Here is a 21,619-nt window from a genome sequence, read left to right as displayed (position 1 = left end):
AACGTGCGTGGTCCCTTTAAATATGCTGCGCAGTTTCTCTCCCAGCGGCAGGAGCTGGTGAGCGGCCTGCGCGGATCCTCGCCATTGCTGCGCCACCGTGCAGCCACGCACCTTAGGGGCAACATTGGTGTGCGGCCCTCAACAGCTCACCACAACTTGTTCAGTGGCCCTCCAGCCCAAATCATTGCCCACCCATGCCCAAAACCATCTTTAACGGGATTCTGCCTCCTGACGGAGCTGGGAAAGATTTTGCCATTTTTACCACAATTGAGCACCACCTTCTTTTCCAAAGATCTCTGAGCTTCTCTATTGCTGCTTTTGTCTCCCTCAACTGTGGGTGATATTTCTCTCTATTCTCCTGTAAACTGAATTCATCTTGATCTGAACTGGGTTCAATGTAAGACAGTTCAGGGAGTCAGGCATCATTCACCCCTAGACCTACGCTGGCTGGTAAAACCCCAGTCATTTCCTTAGTAAGGATTCCTCTGGTTCCTCGCCATATATTTGTCAGGATACCGAAACCCAGCTTTCTTAAAGCCAACTCCTGGAGGCCCCACTCCCTGAGCCTACAACCTTCAGCAGGGTCAGTGGTGGAGTTCCACAGCAGGAGTGAACCCAACTGTCAGAATGAACATGGTTCAGTCCTGGATGTGATTAACAGCAGCAATAACAGCAGAATCCAACCCCTGCAGTCACTTGTGAACTTGCTGATGTGTCAGCAGGTTGTATGACCGAGTGAATCCCTTCCCACACTCGGAACAGGTGAATGGCCTCTCCCCAGTGTGAGTGTGCTGGTGTCTCAGCAGGATGGAGCTCTGAGTGAATCCCTTCCCACACACTGAGCAGGTGAATGGCCTCTCCCTAGAGTGAACTCGTTGGTATGCCAGCAGGCTGCAGTTCTGAGTGAGTCACTTACCACACACTGAGCAGGTGAACAGCTTCTCCCCGGTGTGAACTCGCTGGTGTGTCAGTAGGTGGGATGAATTTGTGAATCCCTTCCCACACACTGAGCAGGTGAATGGCCTCTCCCCAGTGTGAACTCACTGGTGTGTCAGAAAGGTGGTTGAATTTGTGAATCCTTTTCTACAGTCAGAGCAGGTGAACGGCCTCTACCCAGAATGAATTCGCTGGTGTGTCAGCAGATCCCTTTTGCTTTTAAAGCTTTTCTCACAGTCAGAACATTTAAAAGGTCTCATGTTTGTGTGAACAAGTTGGTGTCTCAGTAGCTGGGATGACTAAGTGAGTCCCTTCCCACACACGGAGCAGGTGAACGGCCTCTCCCCAGTGTGAATTCGCTGGTGTGTCAGCAGGTCACTTGACTGAGTGAATCCATTCCCACACTCAGAGCAGGTGAACGGTCTCTCCCCGGTGTGACTGCGCCAATGGGTTTCCAGCTGATACGGGTCATCAAATCCTTTCCCACAGTCCCTACATTTCCCCAGTTTCTCCCTGGTGTGACTGCGCTTGTGTTTCGCCAGGCCAGAGGATCGACTGAATCCTCGTCCACACACACAACACGTGTACGGTTTCTCCCCGCCGTGAACTGTGCTTTTTGCTATCATGTTATGTCTGATGATATTCAGGTCCTGCTGAATTGAGTGACTCTGTCAGATCTTGATGTTTGAGTTAAATATCCTGTCTACAAATCCTCCCCTTCTAATACCCTGTAAAATGAATATAAAACAAGAAAAATGGAGCGTGAGAGAGAACACACAAAAACACAAAGACAGGTTGTGAAATTGAGCTCAATAAATCTGGGAATTTGTTGGGCCAGTACCAGGAAAAAAGTAATGATGAAAGCTGCCGGATTGTCATTAAAATCCCAACTGGTTCACTAATGTCCCGCAGGGATATGGGGATCGGGCGGGAAAGTCAAGTTGAGGTCGAAGATCAGCCATGATCTTATTGAATGGTGGAGCAGGCTCAAGGGCTGTATGGTCTACTCCTGCTCCTAATTCTTGTGTTCTTATGGACGGGAACCTGCCACCCTACCTATCCCACGACTTCTACCGCCTAGAAGGAAAAGAGCAGCAGGTGCATGGGAACACCATCATCTGCAAGTCACACACCATCCTGACTTGGACATATATCGTCATTCCTTCATTGTCACTGGGTCACAAGCCTGGAACTCCGTCCCGAACAACCTTCACCACACGGACTGCAGCGGTTCAAGAAGGCGGCTCACCACCACCTGCTCAATGGGAAACTAGGGAGACCGGTGGGCGCCACGGGGACTGGAGTGCATCATCACCCCGGCCAATGTGATTTTAATTTAATTTAATAAGTTTTAAAAATTAATCTAGTGTTTTTTTAAGCTTATTTACAGTGCACTTGTTCGGCTGGGAGAGCGGGAGGCTCCGCTCGGTGATGCAGAGAGCTCTGTGGATGGAGAAGAATGTCAACCAGAGTCTGCCGGATCTGCACAAACTCTCCACTGGGAGCGCCGACCCTCATCTGTGTGAATTCCTGGAGACCCGCTATCTGGAGGAACAAGTAAAGATGATCAAGAAGCTTGGAGATCACATCATTAACTTAAAGAGACTGGGACCCCTGCCTTGTAGGGAATGATGGCTTGTGACTTTGTACAAAGAGCTGAGCCTGAGGTCTGTAAAATCATTTACTGTAAAAATGTTCAAATATTAAATATTTAAAAATAAACCCGTGGGGACGTGGGCTGCAAACGCCCAAGTGCAGCCCCATTATTAAAACAGTAAAAAAATTAATGCTGGGCCATCCAGCGACGCCCAGATCCTCAGTCCCAGTGACCGCCTCAGAAGAATAGAAGATGGCGGCGCGTAACCAGGGCCTGTAACCAAGAAAAAGCCTCACAGCTGCCGTCCGGTGGAACATAGACCGGGCTGCTGGATCTCATTCGGGCCTGAGGCCGTTCTCCAACTTTATAAACCCTGCGGCATGGCCTACCTGCAGTTTATTAATCTCTGAACCCTCTCCCGCCGACCAGCAGCTCAGCCCGGCGACCGCGCAGGGCTTTCTTTGTAAAGGCGGTGAGGGACACGTGACCCGGGCCCAGGGGCTGATTGACGGGAGCTTCCGACCAATAGGGAGCGAGTGGGGCGGGGCTGGAGCAACGAGCCGGCGGCGGGTCCTCCAACCAATTGGGGAGCCTGAGGGGCGGAACTTGCGCCGGCTGATTGTCGGATCCGCAGGGCAGTGAGTTTCTCCAGTCCCTTGTTCAGGGCCTGGGGCCAGGGGAGGCTGTGGGCCTTTATTCCCCTCATTGGACACAAGGCTCTTTGGCTCACAACACACGGGCTCAGACTGCAATACAGACTTTTTAAATTCATCAATAAAAGCAGATAAACCCGTGCTTCTGTAGAACAAACTTTCTAATATTTGGGAGTAAATGTACAAGTTTTTTTCCCTCTGGGGAATTTATTATTAGTTTCACGAAACAACAACAACCACTTGTATTTATAAAGCGCCTTTAATGTAGTAAAACATCCCAAGGCTGTTCACAGAATCGTTATAAAACAAAATTTGACGCCGAGCCACATAAGAAGACATTAGGGCAGATGACCAAAAGCTTGGTAAAAGAAGTAGGTTTTAAGGAGCATCTTAAAGAAGGAGAGAGGTAGAGAGGCAGAGAGGTTTAGGGAAGGAATTCCAGAGCTTAGGGCCCAGGCAACTGAAGGCACGGTCACCAATGGTGGAGTGATTAAATTGGGGATGCTCAAGAGGCCGGAAATAGAGGAGCGCAGATATCTCGGGAGGTGTGGGGCTGAAAGAAATTACAGAAATAGGGAGGGGCGAGGCCATGGAGGGATTCACTCCACACGGCCTGACCTTCATCATCTTGTCGATCTTACATACTGTTTATGGATAACAAGCTGGTTACAGAACAGAAAACCGAGAGTAGGGGTTGGGAGTAGCTACTCAGACTGGCAAAAGGTGGGAAGTGGTGTTCCACAGGGATTGGTGCTGGGACCGCTGTGGTTCATAAATGATTTGGACTCGGGAATCAGAAGTACAATTAATACTGAGGAAGACAAAATGCAAGAAGACATTAATAAATTTCAGAATGGGCATATAGTTGGCAAATGAATTTCACTGTAGATCAGTGTGAGGTGGTGTGTTAATGAATTTCACTATAGATCAGTGTGAGGTGGTGTGTTAATGAATTTCACTATAGATCAGTGTGAGGTGATGTGTTAATGAATTTCACGATAGATCAGTGTGAGGTGGTGTGTTAATGAATTTCACTATAGATCAGTGTGAGGTGGTGTGTTAATGAATTTCACTATAGATCAGTGTGAGGTGGTGTGTTAATGAATTTCACTGTAGGTCAGTGTAAGGTAGTGTGTTAATGAATTTCACTAGATCAGTGTGCGGTGGTGTGTTAATGAAATTCACTATAGATCAGTGTGAGATGGTGTGTTAATGAATTTCACTATAGATCAGTTTGAGGTGGTGTGTTAATGAATTTCACTGTAGATCAGTGTGAGGTGGTGTGTTAATGAATGTCACTATAGATCAGTGTGAGGTGGTGTGTTAATGAATTTCACTATAGATCAGTGTGAGGTGGCGTGTTAATGAATTTCACTATAGATCAGTGTGAGGTGGTGTGTTAATGAATTTCACCATAGATCAGCGTGAGGTGGTGTGTTTTGGTGGGAAGAATAAGGAGGCCACTCACTATTTGGACAAGAGGGTGAAATTGGGTTGCTTTGTGCGTCCTGTGATATTCAACGGGAGGTTAGCGGCGGCAGTAGCCGGTAGTGCCCCGCGGCATAGCACCACCGGCAATTACGTCATCACCATGCGCAGTGCCCCAGCTGCAACCTTGGGTTGCGCCGCCTGCCCTATCGCCGGACAATATGTCCGACAGGGTCAGGGGTCGTTCCTGCAGCCGTGGCGGCGCCACTTAAAGGCAGGCGTCGGGTGGCAACGTTTTATTTTGGCTGACTGCCAGCACCTGCCCACTTCCCCATTCTTCTTCGGGGTGTCGGCTGCGATCGCTCAGCCTGATGCTCCTCTTGATCCGACACCCCGCTCCCCGGTGGTCCAGCAGGGCCCCAATGTCTGCAGTGCTAGGCCCCTCCCCTTTAATCAGGGAGGGAGGTCTGCTATGATGCTATGAGAGTCATAGAATATGAGAGTAAGCTTGCAGGGAACATAAAAACTGACTGTAAAAGCTTTTATAGATATGTGAAGAGAAAAAGATTGGTGAAGTCAAGCGTAGGTCCCTTGCAGTCAGAATCGGGGGAATTTATAATGGGGAACAAAGAAATGGCTGACCAACTAAATACATATTTTGGTTCTGTCTTCACAAAGGAGGACACAAATAACCTCCCTGAAATACCGGGGAACATAGGGTCTGATGAAAGGGTGGAACTGAAAGAAATCAGTATTTGTAGGGAAATGGTGTTAGGAAAATTGATGGGACTGAAGGCCGATAAATCCCCAGGGCCTGATAATCTACATCCCAGGGTACTTAAGGAAGTGGCCCTAGGAATAGTAGATGCATTGCTGGTCATCTTCCAGAACTCAATGGACTCTGGAACTGTACCCATGGATTGGAGGGTAGCTAATGTTACCCCACTATTCAAAAAAGGTGGCAGAGAAAAAGCGGGGAATTATAGACATCGGTAGTGGGGAAAATGCTAGAGTCCATTATAAAAGATGTAATAGCAGAGCACTTGGAAAGCAGTGACAGGATCGGACAAAGTCAACATGGATTTACAAAAGGTAAATCATGCTTGACTAATCTACTGGAATTTTTTGAGGATGTAACTGGTAAAATAGATAAGGGAGAACCAGTGGATGTGGTGTATTTGGACTTTCAGAAGGCTTTCAATAAGGTCCCGCATAAGAGATTAGCGTGCAAAATTAAGGCACATGGGATTGGGGGCAAGGTATTGACTTGGATAGAGAACTGGTTCGCGGACAGAAAGCAAAGAGTTGGAATAAACTGGTCGTTTTCCAAGTGGCAGGCAGTGACTAGTGGGGTACCGCAAGGATCGGTCCTAGGACCCCAGCTGTTCACAATATATATTAATGATCTGGATGAGGGAATTGGATGTAATATCTCCAAATTTGCAGATGACACAAAGCTGGGTGGGAGGGTATGCTGTGAGGAGGATGTCATGAAACTCCAGTACGATTTGGACAGGTTAGGTGATTGGGCAGAAACATGGCAAATGCACTATAATGTGGATAAATGTGAGGTTATCCACTTTGGAGGCAAAAACAGGAAGGCAGATTATTATTTGAATGGCAATAGATTGGGAGAAGGGGAAGTGCAAAGAGACCTGGGTGTTCTTGTGCACCAGTCGCTGAAGGTAAGCATGCAGGTGCAGCAGGCAGTTAAGAAGGCAAATGGTATGTTGGCCTTCGTAGCAAGAGGGTTCGAGTACAGGAACAAGGATGTCTTGCTACAATTTTACAGGGCCTTGGTGAGACCGCACCTTGAGTATTGTGTGCAGTTTTGGTCACCTTATCTGAGGAAGGATGTTCTTGCCATGGAAGGAGTGCAACGAAGATTCACCAGGCTGATACCTGGGATGGCAGGAATGACGTATGAGGAGAGATTGTGTCGATTGGGCTTATACTCACTGGAGTTTAGAAGATTAAGAGGGGATCTCATCGAAACCTATAAAATTCTGTCAGGCCTGGACAGACAAGATGCTGGAAGGATGTTCCCGATGGTCGGGGAGTCCAGAACCAGGGGTCATAGTCTAAGGATAAGGGGTAGGACATCTAGGACTGAAATGAGGAGGAATTTCTTCACCCAGAGAGTGGTGAACCTGTGGAATTCTCTGCCACAGAGGGCGGTGGAGGCCAGTTCATTAAATATATTCAAGAAAGAGTTGGATATATTTCTTAAAGCTAAAGGGATCAAGGGATATGGGGAGAAGGCAGGGACCGGGTACTGAATTTGGATGATCAGCCATGATCTCATTGAATGGCGGAGCAGGCTCGAAGGGCCGAATGGCCGACTCCTGCTCCTATCTTCTATGTTTCTATGTTTCTATGTGCCGACGGGCGTGGCGCTGTTGCATGAAGTGCCGCGGAATTCAGTGGTTGCGCCCCAAGAGGGAGGGGAGTGCTTCCAGTAGCACCCCGCCTCCTGCCTGGGGCGCTACCACTGGATTTAATGCACAGGGGTGCTAACTTTTTCAGGGGGCTAAAATTAGCCCCAGCGACGTTAGCGACACAAAGGGGGTGCCACTGAATTTCTCCCTAATAGTTTAAATGGGCTGGAGGAGCGGAGGGATCCAGGGATACAGATACACAAATCACTAAAAGTAGCGAAACAGGTTAATAAGGCCATTAAAAAGAAAGCACTGAGTACATTCCTAAAGGAGCCTTCTGTTCCATGCCTAGGAGCTCTGAACCATGGCAGAGAGCGGCTGGGATACGTTTCTCACACGCCTCGAGATTAACCCGCACGGCAACTTTGCTGTCAGTGAAGAGAGACAAGAAAGACCAAAGTGCCGGTTGCCCCTCTCAGTGTGGCCCTGAAGGACTGTGTCCAGGCTGGAGTTGTTTCCGCTGTACGATCCTCCCCCAGATTGTCCTTTCTGAGCTCCAGCCAGGTGATGCTAAACACTCAGGTGGGAAAGACAAAAATCTACAGCAATGTGTTTAAAGCAAAGCTGGTGATGTAAAAAGGAGTCTCACACATCAAGGAACTTTAAAGTAAGCTTTAAGCAACTTATAATTATACTATATACAAGAGCGGTCTTCACCATGCCTCTAGGAGAAGCCCTTTTACCATACTGAGCAGTTCAGTATTTATACTAGTCCAAACACCGGAAGTGACGTATGCACAGGAAGTGATGTATGCACAGAGTTCACAGTTCACAGGAAGTGATGTGCACATAACTTCATCCGGAAGTTATTTATTATTATTATTACAGCTGGGTTATTTGACATCTATCCAGAATATTAAATTCCAGCCCAGTTACAGGAGTTATTAACATCAGCAGAAACAAACCCCAACTGTCAGAATGAACATGGTTTCAGTCCTGGATGTGATTAACAGCAGCAATAACAGCAGAATCCAACCCCTGCAGTCACTTGTGAACTCGCTGGTGTCTCAGCGGGTTGGATGACTGAGTGAATCCCTCCCCACACATGGAGCAGGTGAACGGCCTCTCCCCAGTGTGAGTGCGCTGGTGTACAGTGAGGTCAGATGATCGCCTGAACCCAGTCCCACAGTGAGAGCACCTGAAAGGTCTCTCGTCAGTGTGAGCTCGCTGGTGTCTCAGCAGGTGGGATGAGCGAGTGAATCCCTTCCCACACACGGAGCAGGTGAACGGCCTCTCCCCAGTGTGAGTGCGCAGGTGTATAGTGAGGTCAGGTGACTGCCTAAACCCAGTCCCGCAGTGAGAGCACCTGAACAGTCTCTCGTCAGTGTGAACACGTTGATGGCATGTCAGTTCCCTGGAACTTTTAAAGCACTTCCCACAGTCCGAGCAGTTAAAAGGTCTCTCATCAGTGTGAACTCGCTGGTGATTCAGCAGGTTGGATGACTCAGTGAATCCCTTCCCACACATAGGGCAGGTGAACGGCCTCTCCCCAGTGTGAACTCGCTGGTGTCTCAGTAGGTGGGATGACTGAGTGAATCCCTTCCCACACTCAGAGCAGGTGAACGGCCTCTCCCCAGTGTGAACTCGCTGGTGTGTCAGCAGGGTGGATGACTGAGTGAATCCCTTCCCACACTCAGAGCAGGTGAACGGCCTCTCCCCGGTGTGAATGCACTTGTGTCTCAATAGGCCAGAGGGTTGGCTGAAGCCTCGTCCACACACAGAACACGTGTACGGTTTCTCCCCGCTGTGAACTGTGCTTTTTGCTTCCATGTTCAGAGGCCGATGATATTCAGATCCGATGAGTCGAGTGACTCTGTCAGATCTTGAAGTGATGTTTGGTTTGAGCTTACCATCTGCAAATCCTCCCCTTCCAGTGCCCTGTAAAATTAATTTAAAACAGGGAGCGTGAGAGACAACCCACAAGAAAACAAAGGCAGGTTGTGAAATTGAGCTCAATGAATCTGGTCAATTGTGGGGCCGGCACTAGAAAAAAGTGACCATGAAAGCTGTTGGATTGACATAAAAACCCAACTGGTTCACTGATGTCCTTCAGGGAAGGGAATCCGCCACCTGGTCTGGGCCTACACAAGACTCTGGCCTCCATGGGAGGAGAGAGAGGTGGGTGTGGGAGGGGGAGGGGGCGAAGGATTGAAACTTTATACATCTGCAACTGGACCAGAACTTTGACAGAACCTCCAAAACCCGCAACCTCCACCACCTAGAAGGACAAGGGCAGCTGTTGTATGGGAGCACCATGACCTCCAAGTTCCCCTCCAAGTCACACGCCATCCTGACACACACACACACACGATATTCATCGTTGCTGGGTCATAATCCTGGAACTCCTTACCGAACAACATTGTGGGAATACCTTCACCACACGGACTGCAGTAGTTCATGAAGGAGACTCACCACCCCCTTCTCAACGGGAAACTGGGGATTGGCAATATTTGCTGCTCTTGCTAGCGACGCCCACATCCCAAGAATGAATTAAAACAAATCTGTAGATGTAAACTGGATTAAAAGCCTATACAGAAATACTTGTTCCTAAGAGAATACTCTTTTACATTGTACGTACAGTGTCTGTGTAACAACCTAATCTCCCCTAGAATCCACCTCCCTTGACAGTCTCACATTGGAAATTGTTGGGTCCTCCTGGGCTCAGAAGTACTGGCGGTTAAACCCAGCAGCTTCTCCTCCATCTCCACTCCAGCTCAAACTGAAACATACAAACATAGAAACATAGGAGATAGGAGCAGGAGTAGGCCATTCGGCCCCTCTAGCCTGCTCCGCCATTCAATGCGATCATGGCTGATTATCCAAATTCAGTACCCAGTCCCTGCTTTCTCCCCATACCCCTTGATCCCTTTAGCTTTAAGAAATATATCCAACTCCTTCTTGAATATAGTTAATGTCTTGGCCTCTACTGCCTTCTGTGGTAGAGAATTCCACAGGTTCGCCACTCTCTGGGTGAAGAAATTCCTCCTCATTTCAGTCCTAAATGGCCTACCCCGTATCCTTAGACTGTGACCCCTGGTTCTGGAATCCCCGACCATCGGGAACATCCTTCCTACATCTAGTCTGTCCAGTCCTGTCAAAATTTTATAAGTTTCAATGAGATCCCCTCTCATTCTTCTAACCTCACTGGAATGGCGGAGCAGGCTCGAAGGGCCGAATGGCCTACTCCTGCTCCTATCTTCTATGTTTCTATGTTTCTCAGAGAGGGTGCAGAAAAGATTTACGAGAATGATTCCAGGGATGAGGGACTTCAGTTACATTGATAGACTGGAGAAGCTGGGGTTGTTCTCCTTGGAGCAGAGAAGATTGAGAGGAGATTTGATAGAGGTGTTCAAAATCAAGAGGGGACTGGACAGAGTAGACAGAGAGAAACTCTTCCAATTGGCAGAGGGGTCGAGAACCAGAGGACACAGATTTAAGGTGATTGACAAAAGAACCAAAGGTGACATGAGGAAAAACTTTTTGACGCAGCGAGTGGTTAGGATCTGGAATGCACTGCCTGAAAGGGTGGTGGAGGCAGATTCAATCACCGCTTTCAAAAGGGAATTGGATAAGTACCTGAAAGAGAAATATTGCAGGACTTCAGATTCCTGGGGCAGGAGCGACCAGTTCTGGGGCAGGAGGGACCTGTCCAAGGTGGACAGGTTGCACCTCAACAGAGCTGGGACCAATATCCTCATGGGGCGGTTAACTAGTGCTGTGGGGGAGGGTTTAAATTAATTTGACAGGGGGATGGGCACCAGGATGAAACATTAGAGAGGAGAAACAAGGTGAAGAGAGGACTGGGAGAGACAAGTAGCACTAGAGGGACAGAATTGCTGGTCATCTTCCAAAATTCGATAGACTCTGGAACAGTTCCCATGGATTGCAGGGTAGCTAATGTTACCCCACTATTCAAAAAAGGTGGTAGAGAGAAAACGGGAAATTATAGACCGGTAAGCCTGACATCGGTAGTGGGGAAAATGCTAGAGTCCATTATAAAAGATGTAATAGCAGAGCACTTGGAAAACAGCGACAGGATCGGACAAAGTCAACATGGATTTACAAAAGGTAAATCGTGCTTGACTAATCAACTGGAATTTTTTGAGGATGTAACTGGTAGAATAGATAAGGGAGAACCAGTGGATGTGGTGTATTTGCACTTTCAGAAGGCTTTCGATAAGGTCCCGCATTAGAGATTAGCGTGTAAAGTTAAGGCACATGGGATTGAGGGCAAGGTACTGACTTGGATAAAGAACTGGTTGGCAGACAAGAAGCAAAGAGTTGGAATAAACGGCTCTTTTTCCGAGTGGCAGGCAGTGGCTAGTGGGGTACCGCAGGGATCGGTCCTAGGACCCCAGCTATTCACAATATATAGATCTAGACGAGGGAACTAGATGTAATATCTCCAAGTTTGCAGATGACACAAAGCTGGGTGGGCGTGTGTGCTGTGAGGAGGATGCCGAGAAACTCCAGTATGATTTGGACAGGTTGGGTGATTGGGCAGAAGCATGTGGATAAATGTGAGGTTGTCCACTTTGGTGGCAAAAACAGGAAGGCAGATTATTATCTAAATGGCAATAGATTGGGAGAAGGGGAAGTGCAGCGAGACCTGGGTGTCCTTGTGCACCAGTCGCTGAAGGTAAGCATGCAGGTGCAGCAGGTGGTTAAGAAGGCAAATGATATGTTGGCCTTCGTAGCGAGAGGCTTTGAGTACAGGAACAAGGATGTCTTGCTGCAGTTGTACAGGCCTTGGTGAGACCACATCTTGAGTATTGTGTGCAGTTTTGGTTGCCTTATCTGAGGAAGGATGTTCTTGCCATGGAGGGAGTGCAGCGAAGATTCACCAGACTGATACCTGGGATGGCAGGAATGACGTATGAGGAGAGATTGGGTCGATTGGGCTTGTACTCGCTGGAGTTTAGAAGAATGAGAGGGGATCTCATTGAAACTTATAAAATTCTGACAGGACTGGACAGACTAGATGCAGGAAGGATGTTCCCGATGGCCGGGGAGTCCAGAACCAGGGGTCACAGTCTAAGGATAAAGGGTAGGCCATTTAGGACAGAAATGAGGTGGAATTTCTTCACCCTGAGAGTGGGGAACCTGTGGAACTCTCTAACAGAGAAGGCGGTGGAGGCCAATTCATTAAATATATTCAAGAAGGAGTTGGATATATTTCTTAAGGCTAAAGTGATCAAGGGATATGGGGAGAAATCAGGGACCGAGTACTGAATTTGGATGATCAGCAATGATCACATTGAATGGCGGAGCAGGCTCGAAGGGCCGAATGGTCGACTCCTGCTCCTATTTCTTATGTTCTTATAAATACAAGTCTTTCTTACTTATTGTGTCCAATTCTGGGCACCGCACTTTAGGAAGGATGTGAAGGCCTTAGAGAGGGTGCAGAAAAGATTTACGAGAATGATTCCAGGGATGAGGGACTTCAGTTACATGGAGAAGCTGGGGTTGTTCTCCTTGGAGCAGAGAAGATTGAGAGGAGATTTGATAGAGGTGTTCAAAATCAAGAGGGGTCTGGAATGGCCTACTCGTGCTCCTATCTTCTATGTTTCTATGAACCCCAGGACCAGGCCCCTATGGGAAATAGTTACGCAGATCAAGGCGCAAAACTAGCTGCGGAAGAAATGCAACCAGAGTACGCATTCAAAAATGAAATAAATATGGTCATGATCGTCAGTGGGGTACAGGAAGTAAATATAATGGAGCTACAAGAAAATACTAGTGAAAAGCACAAGGAGAAATGGAGACAAGCTGGCGCGCAATTACAAGATGGAATTTGGAAATGGGGCCCCCGTAACCAGGTGGTGGCACCGGAATGTTGTAGACAACAACTGAAGGCGCTATACCATGGTGTAACACATACAAATTGACTTTACCGGCCCCCTAGTGCAGGACCGGGGGAAGAAATATTGCCTGGTAATAATTGACCAATTTACCAGGTGGGTGGAAGCCTTTGCCACCAGAGACTGCTCTGCAAAAACAGTTGCACTAATATTGGCTACCGAGGTTATACCCCGTTGGGGAGTGCCTCTGCAAATTGACTCAGACAACGGCACTCATTTCACCGGCAAAATAATGAAAGAAATCTGTAAGCTGCTACATGTGACACAAAAATATCACATACCATATCACCCCCAGAGCTCGGGGATGGTAGAAAGAATGAATAGGACACTGAAAAACGCGCCGACAAAAGCCATCCAAGAAACAGGGAGGGGATGGTCGGAATTATTACCCAGCATACTAATGAGGCTGCGAGCCACCCCAGGACGAACGACCGGACTGACCCCCTATGAATTAATGACAGGACGAGCTATGAGACTACCAGAGGATTTGGCTGGAGGGGTGGGAGAACCAGGACCAGTGCAAGATAGATTAAGGCGATACTTAGTACAACTAAATCAGGAGGTACAAGCACTAAATAAAGAAGTAAGGAACCAACAACAGATTAAAGATCTAGAAAGGCAGAATGCTGGACTTAAACCAGACGAGTTGCCCAGAATAGGTCAACAAGTAATGACGCAAGTTATCGGAAGAAAGGGAATGGGGCCCGTTGGATGGGGCCATGTACTGTATTAATGACAAGTGATACGTGTGATTGTCTACAGGAACCGATGGGTATGCAATGGAAGCAATGGACCCAGGTGAAACCATTTAACACTAAAGACCCCCATTCTACCCTCTCCTCTAGGGGAAAGAGCTCGGAAAACAACCAGACCTCTGTTTAAATTACAGATAAACATGGATCCAGTCGACCCTTTATATCAGAGGGTCCGTCTCGGGGAGAAGAAGCTCTCCCGGTTTACCCTTACACCCGAGAACTCATTTTTAATGTGGAAGCAAGTCATCCTCGGTTCCGAGGGACTTCCTAAGAAGAAGAAGACATAATTGGAGTAAGACTTCTTTACTCCTGTACTCAAATCCTCTTGTAATGAAGGCCAGCATACCATTTGCCTTCTTAACTGCCTTTCACGACCACCGGACGTCCCAAAGCGCTTTACAGCCAATGAAGTATTTTTGAAGTGTAGTCACTGTTGTAATGTGGGAAACGCGGCAGCCAATTTGCACACAGCAATCTCCCACAAACAGCAATGTGATAATGACCAGATAATCTGTTTTTTCATCATGATGATTGAGGGATAAATATTGGGCTCAAAACACCGGGGATAACTTCTTCGAAATAGCACCACGGGATCTTTTACATCCACCTGAAGGAGCAGACAGGGGCCTCGGTTTAACGTCTCATCCATAGGACGGCATCTCCGACAATGCGGCTCTCCCTCAGTACTGCCCCTCCGACAGTGCGGCGCTCCCTCAGTACTGCCCCGCCGACAGTGTGGCGCTCCCTCAGTACTGACCCTCCGACAGTGCGGCGCTCCCTCAGCGCTGCCCCTCTGACAGTGCGGCGCTCCCTCAGTACTGCCCCTCTGACAGTGCAGCGCTCCCTCAGTGCTGCCCCTCCGACAGTGCGGCGCTCCCTCAGTACTGACCCTCCGACAGTGCGGCGCTCGCTCAGTGCTGCCCCTCCGACAGTGCGATGCTCCCTCAGTATTCCCCCTCCGACAGTGCGGCGCTCCCTCAGCACCGCACTGGAGTGTCAGCCTCGTTTTATATGCTCAAGTCCCTGGAGCGGGATTTGAACCCACAACCTTCTGACTCTGCTATCCACTGAGCCACAGCTGACTCCAGTCTTTTACACAGTTTCATCATAACTTCCGTGCTTTTGCACTCTATGCCTCTCCTAAAGCAGGGGAGTTATGATGAATTGTTAAACAGTTTTTTTTGCAGAGTGACCAAGGCTGTCTGTAGGAAACAATTGTGCATTTGAAAGCAGCTTGTATTGTGAAGCTTGTGCCCCTTTGCCAGGCCCGCTGCCTGCGGCCCCTCTCCCAGATTCCAGCCCCAGCTCTGTGCTGACTGAGCTGCTCTCACCTGGGGACAGCGCGTCACAATTGGCCCCAGCGCACCTGAGCTGGAGAGGAGGTCCCGCCCCCTTGCCGTGCCACCATTGGTTGGAGGTCCAGGCCGCCCAGCTCAGTCCTCCCACCTCAGCCCTCGTCCTATTGGTCAGCGCTCCCATCAGTCAGAATCACATTGCTCCGGCTCACTCCGCCCCCCCCCCGCGCGGGTCAATCCGCTCCGTTCGGCGTCCGCGGAGGTCCACCCGCCCGACTCTCAGGTTTGGTTTTTCTCGTATTTTACTTTATAATCTCGCTCGCCGCTCCCCCCTCACCTCGATTTAAATCGATTCCCCAACACTGTACTTTACCCCGGCCGCTGATTCCGCCTCTTCCCCGGGCCCGGCCTTCCTTCTTCTCCCCGGAGGCCCCGCGCAGGTGCACTGGCAGCCTCGTTTTGTGGTGGGGCCGAATGAGCATGCGCGGCCCCGACTCTCCACATTTAAAGGGACATCCACACCCTCCACATTTAAACGGACACCCACCCCCTCCACATTTAAAGGGACACCCACCCCCTCCACATTTAAAGGGACACCAACCCCCTCCACATTTAAAGGGACACCCAGCCCTTCCACATTTAAAGGGACACCCACCGCCTCCACATTTAAAGGGACACCCACCCCCTCCACATTTAAAGCGACACCCACCTCCTCCACATTTAAAGGAACTCCCTCCCCATCTCTCATGTCCTCTACTGTGGAGGAGGAATTCCTGGAGAGTTTACGGGATGGTTTCCTGGACCAATATGTCAAAGAACCAATCAGAGATCAGGCTATCTTAGACTGGGTATTATGTAACGAGAAAGGATTAATTAGCAATCTTGTTGTACGAGGCCCCTTGGGTCGGAGTGATCATAATATTATCGAATTCTTCATTAAGATGGAGAATGAAGTTGTTGACTCAGAGACTAGGGTCCTAAATTTAAATAAAGGAAACTACAATGGTCTGAGGAGCAAGTTGGGTAGGATTGATTGGGGAATGTCACTCAAAGGGTTGATGGTGGATAGGCAATGGCAAACATTCAAAGACCGCATGGATGAACTGCAGAATTTGTTCATCCCAGTTTGGCATAAAAATAAAACAAAAAAGGTGACTCAACCGTGGCTAACAAGGGAAATTAGGGATAGCATAAGATCCAAGGAGAGCACATATAAATTGGCCAGAAAAAGCAGTAAACCTGAGGATTGGGAGCAGTTTAGGATTCAACAAAGGAGGACAAAGGGATTAATTAAGAAGGGGAAAATAGAATGAGAGTAAGCTTACAGGGAACATAAAAACTGACTGTAAAAGCTTTTATAGATATGTGAAGAGAAAAAGAACATAAGAACATAAGAAGTAGGAGCAGAGGTAGGCCATACGGCCCCTCGGGCCTGCTCCGCCATTCAATAGGATCATGGTTGATCCGAACCTAGACTCACGTCCACTTCCCTGCCGTCTCCCCGTAACCCTAATTCCCTTATCAGTGAGGAAACTGTCTATCTGTGTTTTAAATTTATTTAATGTCGCAGCTTCCACAGCTATCTGAGGTAGCAAATTCCATAGATTTACCACCCTCTGAGTGAAGAAGTTTCTCCTCATCTCAGTTTTGAAACGGCAGCCCCTTATTCTAAGATTATGCCCCCTAGTTCTAGTCTCACCCATCAGTGGAAACATCCTCCCCGCATCCACCCGATCAAGCCCCCTTACAATCTTATATGTTTCAATAAGATCGCTTCTCATTCTTCTGAATTCCAATGAGTAGAGACCCAACTTACTCAACCTTTCCTCATAAGTCAACCCCCTCATCTCCGGAATCAACCGAGTCAACCTTCTCTGAACTGCCTCGAGAGCAAGTATATCTTTTCTTAAATATGGAAACCAAAACTGTATGCAATATTCCAGGTGTGGCCTCACCAGTACCCTGTATAACTGAAGCAAGATTTCCCTGCTTTTATACTCCATCCCCCTTGCAATAAAAGCCAAGATTCCATTGGCCTTCCTGATCACCTGCTGCACCTGCATACTAACCTTCTGTGTTTCATGCACCAGGACCCCCAGATCCCTTTGTTCTGTAGCACTTTGCAGTTTCTCTCCATTTAGATAATAACTTGCTCTTTGATTTTTTTCTGCCAAAGTGCATAACCTCACACTTTCCAACATTATATTCCATCTGCCAAATTTCTGCCCACTTACTTAGCCTGTCTATGTCCTTTTGCAGGTTTTTTATGTCCTCCTCACTCACTGCTTTCCCTCCCATCTTTGTATCATCAGCAAACTTGGATATGTTGCACTTGGTCCCCTCCTCCAAATCGTTAATACAGATTATAAAGAGTTGGGGTCCCAGCACTGACCCCTGCGGAACACCACTAGTTACTGATTGCCAACACGAGAATGAACCATTTATCCCAACTCTCTGTTTTCTGTTAGATAGCCAATCTTCCACCCATGCCAGTATATTACCCCCAATCCCGTGATTTTTTATCTTGTGCAGTAATCTTTTGTGTGGCACCTTGTCAAATGCCTTTTGGAAGTCCAAATACACCACATCCACTGGTTCCCCTTTACCCACCCTGTTTGTTACATCCTCAAAGAATTCGAGCAAATTTGCAAAACATGACTTCCCCTTTATAAAACCATGCTGACTCTGTCCGATTAAATTATGCTTATCCAAATGTCCTGTTACTGCTTCCTTAATAATGGACTCCAACATTTTACCAACCACAGATGTTAAGCTAACTGGTCAATAGTTTCCAGCCTTTTGTCTACCTCCCTTTTTAAATAAGGGCGTTACATTAGCAGTTTTCCAATCTGCTGGGACCTTGCCTGAATCCAGGGAGTTTTGGAAAATTACCTCCAATGCATCCGCAATCCTCACCGCTACCTCTCTCAAGACCCTAGGATGTAAGCCATCAGGTCCAGGGGATTTATCCGCCTTTAGTCCCATTATCTTACTGAGTACCATCTCCTTAGTGATTTTAATCGTGTTTAGCTCCTCCCCCCCCATAGCCCCCTGTTTGTCCAGTGTTGGGATATTTTTAGTGTCCTCTACTGTAAAGACTGATAGAAAATATTTGTTCAGCGTTTTTGCCATCTCCATGTTCCCCACTACTAATTTCCCGGTCTCGTCCTCTAAGGGACCAACATTCACTTTAGCCACCCTTTTTCTTTTTATATAACTGTAGAAACTCTTGCTATCTGTTTTTCTATTTTTTGCTAGCTTACTTTCATAATCTATCTTCCCTTTCTTAATTAATCTTTTAGTTATTCTTTGCTGGCTTTTAAATGCTTCCCAACCTTCTATCCTCCCACTAGATTTGGCTGATTTATATGCCCTTGTTTTCAGTCGGATACTATCCTTTATTACTTTACTTCGCCACGAATGGCTGTCTTTTCTTTTAATCCCCTTTTTCCTCAGTGGAATATATTTTTCTTGAAAGTTGTGAAATATCTCCTTGAATGTACACCACTGCTCATGTACCGTCTTACACCTTAATCTATTTTCCCAGTCCACTTTAGTCAACTCTGCTCTCATACCTTCATAGTCTCCTTTATTGAAGCTTATTAGTACGCTAGTTTGAGATCCAACTCTCTCACCCTCCAACTGAATTTGGAATTCAACCATGTTATGGTCACTCATTCCAAGAGGATCCTTTACTAGGACATTTTTTATTAATCCTGTCTCATTACACAGGACCAGATCTAAGATTGCCTGCCCCCTGGTTGGTTCAGTAACATACTGCTCAAGGAACCCATCCGTAATGCACTCTATGAACTCTTCCCCAAGGATGCCCTGCTCAATTTGATTTGTCCAGTCAATATGAAAGTTAAAATCTCCCATGATTATAGCTGTTCCCTTATTACAAGCCCCAACTATTTCCTGATTTATACTCCGACCAATAGAGTTGCAACTGTTAGGAGGTCTATAGACTACGCCCAATAGTGACTTTTTCCCCTTATTATTCCTCATTTCCACCCAAACCGTTTCACTATCCTGATCCTTGGACCCAATATCATTTCTCACTATTGCAGTGATTCCATCCTTTATTAACACAGCCACCCCACCTCCTTTTCCTTCCTGTCTGTCCTTCCTAATAGTCAAATACCCCTGGATGTTTAGTTCCCAGTCATGGTCACCCTGCAGCCATGTCTCCGTAATGGCCACCAGATCATACCCATGTGTAATTATTTCTACCGTCAACTCGTCTATTTTGTTACGAATGCTGCGTGCATTCAGATAAAGAACTTTTAAATATGTTTTGTGACAATTTATTACTGCTTTTACCCCCTTTACTACTTTACCTTTATCTTTCTATATTCTGTCCCTTCCTGACACACTCTGATTTTTAATTCTCCCACTGCCACCTTGCTCTATTGCCTTCTCCGCTGACATTTTTATTTTTCGCTCTCTTGAAACCTCCCCCCCACTAATTAGTTTAAAGCCCTCTCTACAGCCCTAGTTATTTGATTCGCCAGGATTCTAGTCCCAGCACTGGCCAAGTGAAGTCCGTCCCAACGCAACAGCTCTCTCCTGTCCCAGTACTGGTGCCAGTGTCCTAAGAAGCAAAACCCATTTCTCCCACACCAGTCTTTGAGCCACGCATATAACTCTCTTATTTTATTTACCCTAGCCAAATTTGCTCCTGATGGCAGGTACAGCACAGGTTAAATACCGAGTAAAGCTCCCTCTACACTGTCCCATCAAACACTCCCAGGCCATGTACAGCACGGGTTAGATACAGAGTAAAGCTCCCTCTACACTGACCCATCAAACTCTCCCAGGGGAGATACACCACGGGTTAGATACAGAGTAAAGCTTCCTGTACACTGTCCCATCAAACACTCCCAGGGCAGGTACAGCACAGGTTAGATACAGAGTAAAGCTCCCTCTGCACTGTCCCATCAAACACTCCCAGGGCAGGTACAGCACGGGTTAGATACAGAGTAAAGCTCCCTCTACACTGTCCCATCAAACACTCCCAGGGCAGGTACAGCACAGTAAGATACAGAGTAAAGCTCGCTCTACACTGCCCCATCAAACACTCCCAGGGCAGGTACAGCACGGGTTAGATACAGAGTAAAGCACCCTCTACACTGTCCCATCAAACACTCCCAGGGCAGGTACAGCACAGTAAGATACAGAGTAAAGCTCGCTCTACACTGCCCCATCAAACACTCCCAGGGCAGGTACAGCACGGGTTAGATACAGAGTAAAGCTCCCTCTACACTGTTCCATCAAACACTCCCAGGGCAGGTACAGCACAGGTTAGATACAGAGTAAAGCTCCCTCTACACTGTCCCATCAAACACCCCCAGGGCAGGTACAGCACGGGTTAGATACAGAGTAAAGCCCCCTCTACACTGTCCCATCAAACACTCCAAGGGCAGGTACAGCACGGGTTAGATACAGAGTGTCAGCCGTGCCTCAGGCGGCAGCACTCTCTCCTCTGAGTCAGAAGGTTGTGGGTTGAAGTCCCACTCCAGAGACTCGAGTCTAAAACTCTGTGCTGCCCCTCCAGTGCAGTGCTGAGGGAGTAAAGCCCAGTGCAGAGTAAAGTTCCCTCTGCACTGCTCCACGAACAGGCCTGAGCCCCAAACTCAGAAGAGCGCCCTCTGCTGCATTCCACTTGTCTCAGCAGCGGGAGAAGCAGGCGGCGGAAGTCCCGCCCCTCGGACACCCCGATTGGTTGGAGAACCCACCTCAGTCCTCCGCCCGCTCTCTCCCTATTGGTCGGAGCTCCCATCAGTCACCGCCGTGGAGTTGATGACGTGCCCCAGTCCGGCTCCCTGCAGAAGACAAGGGGCTGCGGCGGCTCAATCCGCTCCGCTCCGCTCCGTGCCGGGAGGGCGCTGGGACGGTGCGGTTTGTATTTTCTTTTTATTTATCTCCCCGCCCGCGCTTCTCTCCTCTATATAAAAAAACCTGATAAAACTCACTTTCCGCCGGTGATCTGGACTCTCGCGGTTGCCCGGGCCTTCCCCAGAATGCGGGGCCCTGCGCAGGCGCGGTAGCGGCTCAACTTCGGGAGCGGGGCCCGGCGGCGCATGCGGAGTAGGGGAAGGGGGCGGGGCCTGTTCAGAGGGGGAGGATGATTGACAGGGGCCCAGGGTGTGTGCTGAGCATGTGCGGGCCGGGCGCCTGTGGAGCAGGAGAGGGCGGGGCCATGGGGCGCATGCGCGGGGTCAGCTGCAGCTTTAGAGTCACAAAGGGACCGAGTGTCTTCAAATCTCTCCCCGCCTCTTCTAATTTCCTGTAAAACCAGTTTATAAAAGTCATCACTGAAAGTACATAGAAGATAGGACCCGGGCCCAGGGCCTGATTGACGGGAGCTTCCGACCAATAGGGAGCGAGCGGGGCGGGGCTGGAGGAGCGAGCCGGCGGCGGGTCCTCCAACCAATCCGGGAGCCCGAGGGGCGGGACTTGCGCCGGCTGATTGGGACGGAGGAGGCTGACGGGAGATTTAATTTAAATGAATTTAATTTCCCGCCTGCTCCAACCGCCCACCCTGCAACGTCACGACGTCGCCGACGTGCACTGACTGACCATTGAGCTCTCCACCAATGAGCGAGGGGAGGCGGAGCCTGGAGGACCGACCAATCGCGGCGAAGGAGGAGGCG

The 21,619-nt window shown here is 48.4% G+C and overlaps 1 pseudogene across 1 annotated transcript; it reads right to left on the bottom strand.

Annotated features, from left to right (window-relative positions):
- Positions 1–908: 908 nt before the first annotated feature.
- Positions 909–21,009, bottom strand: LOC147084083 (uncharacterized; annotated as a pseudogene). Its single transcript, XR_015075923.1, has 3 exons — positions 20,939–21,009; positions 8,041–8,930; positions 909–1,374 (listed from the first exon to the last, which is right to left on the bottom strand). The product of XR_015075923.1 is annotated as an uncharacterized LOC147084083 (transcript).
- Positions 21,010–21,619: the final 610 nt, after the last annotated feature.

The sequence above is a fragment of the Somniosus microcephalus genome, unplaced genomic scaffold (assembly GCF_052327205.1).
Source record: "Somniosus microcephalus isolate GS21.2 unplaced genomic scaffold, FLI_Smic_1.0 scaffold2, whole genome shotgun sequence".
Taxonomy (NCBI): domain Eukaryota; kingdom Metazoa; phylum Chordata; class Chondrichthyes; order Squaliformes; family Somniosidae; genus Somniosus; species Somniosus microcephalus.
The sequence above is the reverse complement of the archived record's forward strand: the minus strand, read 5'-3'. Positions and strand labels throughout refer to the sequence as shown.